Below are 6,484 nucleotides of genomic sequence, written 5' to 3' on the forward strand. Positions count from 1 at the left end.
GCCCACCCGATGGTGGTGCGGCGCTTTTCTTTCTTTGGGCTGATAGCTTTGAAGATATGTTCTGATGGTGGTGAGAAGGGAGCAAGACTGTCTCCGTGGCGCAATTGGCTAGCGCGATCGGCTGTTAACCGAAAGGTTGGAGTTTCGAGCCCTCCCGGGAGTGGTGTGTTGCTTTTTTCTTTGTGGTAATAGCTTTCAAGATATGTTCTGATGGTGGTGAGAGTGGAGCACGACTGTCTCCATGGCGCATTTGGCTAGCGCGATCGGCTGTTAACCGAAAGGTTGGAGTTTCGAGCCCACCCGATGGTGGTGCGGCGCTTTTTCTTTCTTTGGGGCGATAGCTCTGAAGAAATGGTCTGACGGTGGTGAGAGTGGAGCACGACTCTCTCTGTGGCGCAATTGGCTAGCGCGATCGGCTGTTAACCGAAAGGTTGGAGGTTCGAGCCCACCCGGTGGTGGTGCGGCGCTTTTTTTCTTTGGGCTCATAGCTCTGAAGAAATGTTCTGACGGTGGTGAGAGTGGAGCAGGACTGTCCCCGTGGCGCCATTGGCTAGCGCGATCGGCTGTTAACCAAAAAGTTGGAGGTTCGAGCCCTCCCGGGTGAGGTGTGTTGCTTTTTTCTTTGCGCTGATAGCTTTGAAGATATTTTCTGATGGTGGTGAGCGTGGAGCACGATTGTCTCCGTTGCGCAATTGGCTAGTGCGATCGGCCGTTAACCGAAAGTTTGGAGGTTCGAGCCCACCTGGTGGTGGTGCGGCGCTTTTTTTTCTTTGGGCTGATAGCTTGAAAGATATGTTCTAATGGTGGTGAGAGTGGAGCAGGACTCTCTCCGTGGCGCAATTGGCCAGCGCGATTGGCTGTTAACCGAAAAGTTGGAGGTTCGAGCCCTCCCGGGAGTGGTGTGTTGCTTTTTTCTTTGTGCTGATAGCTTTGAAGATATGTTCCGATGGTGGTAAGAGTGGAGCGCGACTGTCTCCGTGGCGCAATCGGCTAGTGCGATCGGCTGTTAACCGAAAGGTTGGAGGTTCGAGCCCACCCGGTGGTGGTGCGGCGCTTTTTTTTCTTTGGGCTGATAGCTTTCAAGATATGTTCTGATGGAGGTGAGAAGGGAGCAAGTTTGTCTCCGTGGCGCAATGGGCTAGCCCGATCGGCTGTTAACCGAAAGGTTGGAGTTTCGAGCCCGCCCGGGAGTGGTGTGTTGCTTTTTTCTTTGCGCTGATAGCTTTGAATATATGTTCTGATGGTGGTGAGAGCGAAGCAAGACTGTCTCCGTGGCGCAAAGGGCTAGCGCGATCGGCTGTTAACCGAAAGGTTCGAGTTTCGAGACCTCCCGGGATTGGTGTGTTGCTTTTTTCTTTGCGCTGATAGCTTTGAAGATATGTTCTGATGGTGGTGAGAGTGGAGCAGGACTGTCTCCGTGGCGCAATTGGCTAGCGCGATTGGCTGTTAACCGAAAGTTTGGAGGTTCGAGCCCACCCGTTGGTGGTGCGGCGCTTTTTTTTCTTTGTTCTGATAGCTTTGAAGATATGTTCTGATGGTGATGAGAGTGGAGCAAGACTGTCCCCGTGGCGCAATGGGCTACCGCGATCGGCTGTTAACCGAAAGGTTGGAGTTTCAAGCCCTCCCGGGAGTGGTGTGTTGCTTTTTTCTTTGCGCTGATAGCTTTGAAGATATGTTCTGATGGTGGTGAGAGTGGAGGAGGACTGTCTCCGTGGCGCAATTGGCTTGCGTGATCGGCTGTTAACCGAAAGGTAGGAGGTTCGAGCCCACCCGGTGGTGGTGCGGCGCTTTTTTTTCTTTGGGCTGATAGCTTTGAAGATATGTTCTGATGGTGGTGAGAAGGGAGCAAGACTGTCTCCGTGGCGCAATTGGCTAGCGCGATCGGCTGTTAACCGAAAGGGTGGAGTTTCGAGCCCTCCCGGGAGTGGTGTGTTGCTTTTTTCTTTGTGGTAATAGCTTTCAAGATATGTTCTGATGGTGGTGAGAGTGGAGCACGACTGTCTCCATGGCGCAATTGGCTAGCGCGATCGGCTGTTAACCGAAAGGTTGGAGTTTCGAGCCCACCCGATGGTGGTGTGTTGCTTTTTTCTTTGCGCTGATAGCTTTGAAGATATGTTCTGATGGTGGTGAGAGTGGAGCAGGACTGTCTCCGTGGCGCAATTGGCTTGCGCGATCGGCTGTTAACCGAAAGGTTGGAGTTTCGAGCCCTCCCGGGAGTGGTGTGTTGCTTTTTTTCTTTGTGGTAATAGCTTTTAAGATATGTACTGAATGCGGTGAGAGTGGAGCAGGACTGTCTCCATGGCGCAATTGGCTAGCGCGATCGGCTGTTAACCGAAAGGTTGGAGTTTCGAGCCCACCCGGTGGTGGTGCGGCGCTTTTTTTTCTTTGGGCTGATAGCTTTGAAGATTGTTCTGATGGTGGTGAGAGCGGAGCAAGACTGTCTCCGTGGCGCAAAGGGCTAGCGCGATCGGCTGTTAACCGAAAGGTTCGAGTTTCGAGCCCTCCCGGGAGTGGTGTGTTGCTTTTTTCTTTGCGCTGATAGCTTTGAAGATATGTTCGGATGGTGGTGAGAGTGAAGCAGGACTGTCTCCGTGGCGCAATGGGCTAGCGCGATCGGCTGTTAACCGAAAGGTTGGAGTTTCGAGCCCTCCCGGTGGTGGTGCGGCGCTTTTTTTCTTTGGGGTGATAGCTCTGAATAAATGTTTTGACGGTGGTGAGAGTGGAGCAGGACTGTCTTCGTGGCGCAATTGGCTTACGCGATCGGCTGTTAACCGAAAGGTTGGAGGTTCGAGCCCTCCCGGGAGTGGTGTGTTGCTTTTTTCTTTGCACTGATAGCTCTGAAGAAATGGTCTGACGGTGGTGAGAGTGGAGCACGACTGTCCCCGTGGCGAAATGGGCTAACGCAATCGGCTGTTAACCGAAAGGTTGGAGTTTTGAGCCCTCCCGGGAGTGGTGTGTTGCTTTTTTCTTTGCACTGATAGCTTTGAAGATATGTTCTGATGGTGGTGAGAGTGGAGCAGGACTGTCTCCGTGGCGCAATTGGCTTGCGCGATCGGCTATTAACCGAAAGGTTGGAGGTTCGTGCCCTCCCAGGAGTGGTGTGTTGCTTTTTTCTTTGTGGTAATAGCTTTGAAGATATGTTCTGATGGTGGTGAGAGTGGAGCACGACTGTCTGCATGGCGCAATTGGCTAGCGCGATCGGCTGTTAACCAAAGGTTGGAGTTTCGAGCCCACCCGATGGTGGTGCGGCGCTTTTTTTTCTTTGTGGTGATAGCTTTGATGATATGTTCTGATGGTGGTGAGAGTGGAGCAGGACTGTCTCCGTGGCGCAATTGGCTACCGCGATTAACTGTTAACCGAAAGCTTGGAGTTTCGAACCCTCCCGGGAGTGGTGTGTTGCTTTTTTCTTTGCACTGATAGCTTTGAAGATATGTTCTGATGGTGGTGAGAGTGGAGCAGGACTGTCTTCGTGGCGCAATTGGCTTGCGCGATCGGCTGTTAACCAAAAGGTTGGAGGTTCGAGCACCACCCGGTGGTGGTGCGGCGCTTTTTTTTCTTTGCACTGATAGCTTTGAAGATATGTTCTGATAGTGGTGAGAGTGAAGGAGGACTGTCTCCGTGGCGCAATTGGCTTGTGTGATCGGCTGTTAACCGAAAGGTTGGAGGTTCGAGCCCACCCGGTGGTGGTGCGGCGCTTTTTTTTCTTTGGGCTGATAGCTTTGAAGATATGTTCTGATGGTGGTGAGAAGGGAGCAAGACTGTCTTCGTGGCGCAATTGGCTAGCGCGATCGGCTGTTAACCGAAAGGTTGGAGGTTCGAGCCCACCCGGTGGTGGTGCGGCGCTTTTTTTTCTTTGGGCTGATAGCTTTGAAGATATGTTCTGATGGAGGTGAGAAGGGAGCAAGTTTGTCTCCGTGGCGCAATGGGCTAGCCCGATCGGCTGTTAACCGAAAGGTTGGTGTTTCGAGCCCGCCCTGGAGTGGTGTGTTGCTTTTTTCTTTGCGCTGATAGCTTTGAATATATGTTCTGATGGTGGTGAGAGCGAAGCAAGACTGTCTCCGTGGCGCAAAGGGCTAGCGCGATCGGCTGTTACCCGAAAGGTTCGAGTTTCGAGACCTCCCGGGAGTGGTGTGTTGCTTTTTTCTTTGCGCTGATATCTTTGAAGATATGTTCTGATGGTGGTGAGAGTGGAGCAGGACTGTCTCCGTGGCGCAATTGGCTAGCGCGATTGGCTGTTAACCGAAAGGATGGAGGTTCGAGCACCACCCGGTGGTGGTGCGGCGCTTTTTTTCTTTGCACTGATAACTTTGAAGATATGTTCTGATAGTGGTAAGAGTGGAGCAGGACTGTCTCCGTGGCGCAATTGGCTAGCGCGATCGGCTGTTAACCGAAAGGTTGGAGGTTCGAGCCCTCCCGGTGGCGGTGCGGCGCTTTTTCTTTCTTTGGGGCGATAGCTCTGAAGAAATGGTCTGACGGTGGTGAGAGTGGAGCACGACTGTCTTTTTGGCGCAATTGGCTAGCGCGATCGGCTGTTAACCGAAAGGTTGGAGGTTCGAGCCCACCCGGTGGTGGTGCGGCGCTTTTTTTCTTTGGGCTCATAGCTCTGAAGAAATGTTCTGACGGTGGTGAGAGTGGAGCAGGACTGTCCCCGTGGCGCCATTGGCTAGCGCGATCGGCTGTTAACCAAAAAGATGGATGTTCGAGCCCTCCCGGGTGGGGTGTGTTGCTTTTTTCTTTGCGCTGATAGCTTTGAAGATATTTTCTGATGGTGGTGAGCGTGGAGCACGATTGTCTCCGTTGCGCAATTGGCTAGTGCGATCGGCCGTTAACCGAAAGTTTGGAGGTTCGAGCCCACCTGGTGGTGGTGCGGCGCTTTTTTTTCTTTGGGCTGATAGCTTTAAAGATATGTTCTAATGGTGGTGAGAGTGGAGCAGGACTGTCTCCGTGGCGCAATTGGCCAGCGCGATTGGCTGTTAACCGAAAAGTTGGAGGTTCGAGCCCTCCCGGGAGTGGTGTGTTGCTTTTTTCTTTGTGGTAATAGCTTTGAAGATATGTTCTGATGGTGGTGAGAGTGGAGCACGACTGTCTCCATGGCGCAATTGGCTTGCGCGATCGGCTGTTAACCGAAAGGTTGGAGGTTCGAGCACCACCCGGTGGTGGTGCGGCGCTTTTTTTCTTTGCACTGATAACTTTGAAGATATGTTCTGATAGTGGTGAGAGTGGAGCAGGACTGTCTCCGTGGCGCAATTGGCTTGCGTGATCGGCTGTTAACCGAAAGGTTGGAGTTTCGAGCCCACCCGGTGGTGGTGCGGCGCTTTTTTTTCTTTGGGCTGATAGCTCTGAAGAAATGTTCTGACGGTGGTGAGAGTGGAGCAGGAATGTCTCCGTGGCGCAATTGGCTAGCGCGATCGGCTGTTAACCGAAAGGTTGGAGGTTCGAGCCCTCCCGGTGGCGGTGCGGCGCTTTTTCTTTCTTTGGGGCGATAGCTCTGAAGAAATGGTCTGACGGTGGTGAGAGTGGAGCACGACTGTCTCTTTGGCGCAATTGGCTAGCGCGATCGGCTGTTAACCGAAAGGTTGGAGGTTCGAGCCCACCCGGTGGTGGTGCGGCGCTTTTTTTTCTTTGAGCTGATAGCTTTGAAGATATGTTCTGATGGAGGTGAGAAGGGAGCAAGTTTGTCTCCGTGGCGCAATGGGCTAGCCCGATCGGCTGTTAACCGAAAGGTTGGAGTTTCGAGCCCTCCCGGTGGTGGTGCGGCGCTTTTTTTCTTTGGGGTGATAGCTCTGAATAAATGTTTTGACGGTGGTGAGAGTGGAGCAGGACTGTCTTCGTGGCGCAATTGGCTTACGCGATCGGCTGTTAACCGAAAGGTTGGAGGTTCGAGCCCTCCCGGGAGTGGTGTGTTGCTTTTTTCTTTGCACTGATAGCTCTGAAGAAATGGTCTGACGGTGGTGAGAGTGGAGCACGACTGTCCCCGTGGCGAAATGGGCTAACGCAATCGGCTGTTAACCGAAAGGTTGGAGTTTTGAGCCCTCCCGGGAGTGGTGTGTTGCTTTTTTCTTTGCACTGATAGCTTTGAAGATATGTTCTGATGGTGGTGAGAGTGGAGCAGGACTGTCTCCGTGGCGCAATTGGCTTGCGCGATCGGCTATTAACCGAAAGGTTGGAGGTTCGTGCCCTCCCAGGAGTGGTGTGTTGCTTTTTTCTTTGTGGTAATAGCTTTGAAGATATGTTCTGATGGTGGTGAGAGTGGAGCACGACTGTCTGCATGGCGCAATTGGCTAGCGCGATCGGCTGTTAACCAAAGGTTGGAGTTTCGAGCCCACCCGATGGTGGTGCGGCGCTTTTTTTTCTTTGTGGTGATAGCTTTGATGATATGTTCTGATGGTGGTGAGAGTGGAGCAGGACTGTCTCCGTGGCGCAATTGGCTACCGCGATTAACTGTTAACCGAAAGCTTGGAGTTTCGAGCCCGCCCGGGAGTGG

General features: G+C 52.7%; 2 non-coding genes across 2 annotated transcripts; both read left to right on the plus strand.

Moving 5' to 3' along the window:
• Positions 1-4,348: 4,348 nt before the first annotated feature.
• Positions 4,349-4,422, plus strand: TRNAN-GUU (transfer RNA asparagine (anticodon GUU)). The gene has a single exon. It is a non-coding gene; the product is annotated as a tRNA-Asn (tRNA).
• A 958-nt stretch (positions 4,423-5,380) lies between these two features.
• Positions 5,381-5,454, plus strand: TRNAN-GUU (transfer RNA asparagine (anticodon GUU)). Its single transcript has one exon. It is a non-coding gene; the product is annotated as a tRNA-Asn (tRNA).
• The last annotated feature ends 1,030 nt before the right edge of the window (positions 5,455-6,484 follow it).

This window comes from Rhipicephalus microplus, unplaced genomic scaffold, assembly GCF_043290135.1.
Source record: "Rhipicephalus microplus isolate Deutch F79 unplaced genomic scaffold, USDA_Rmic scaffold_80, whole genome shotgun sequence".
In the NCBI taxonomy this organism is placed as follows: Eukaryota; Metazoa; Arthropoda; class Arachnida; order Ixodida; family Ixodidae; genus Rhipicephalus; species Rhipicephalus microplus.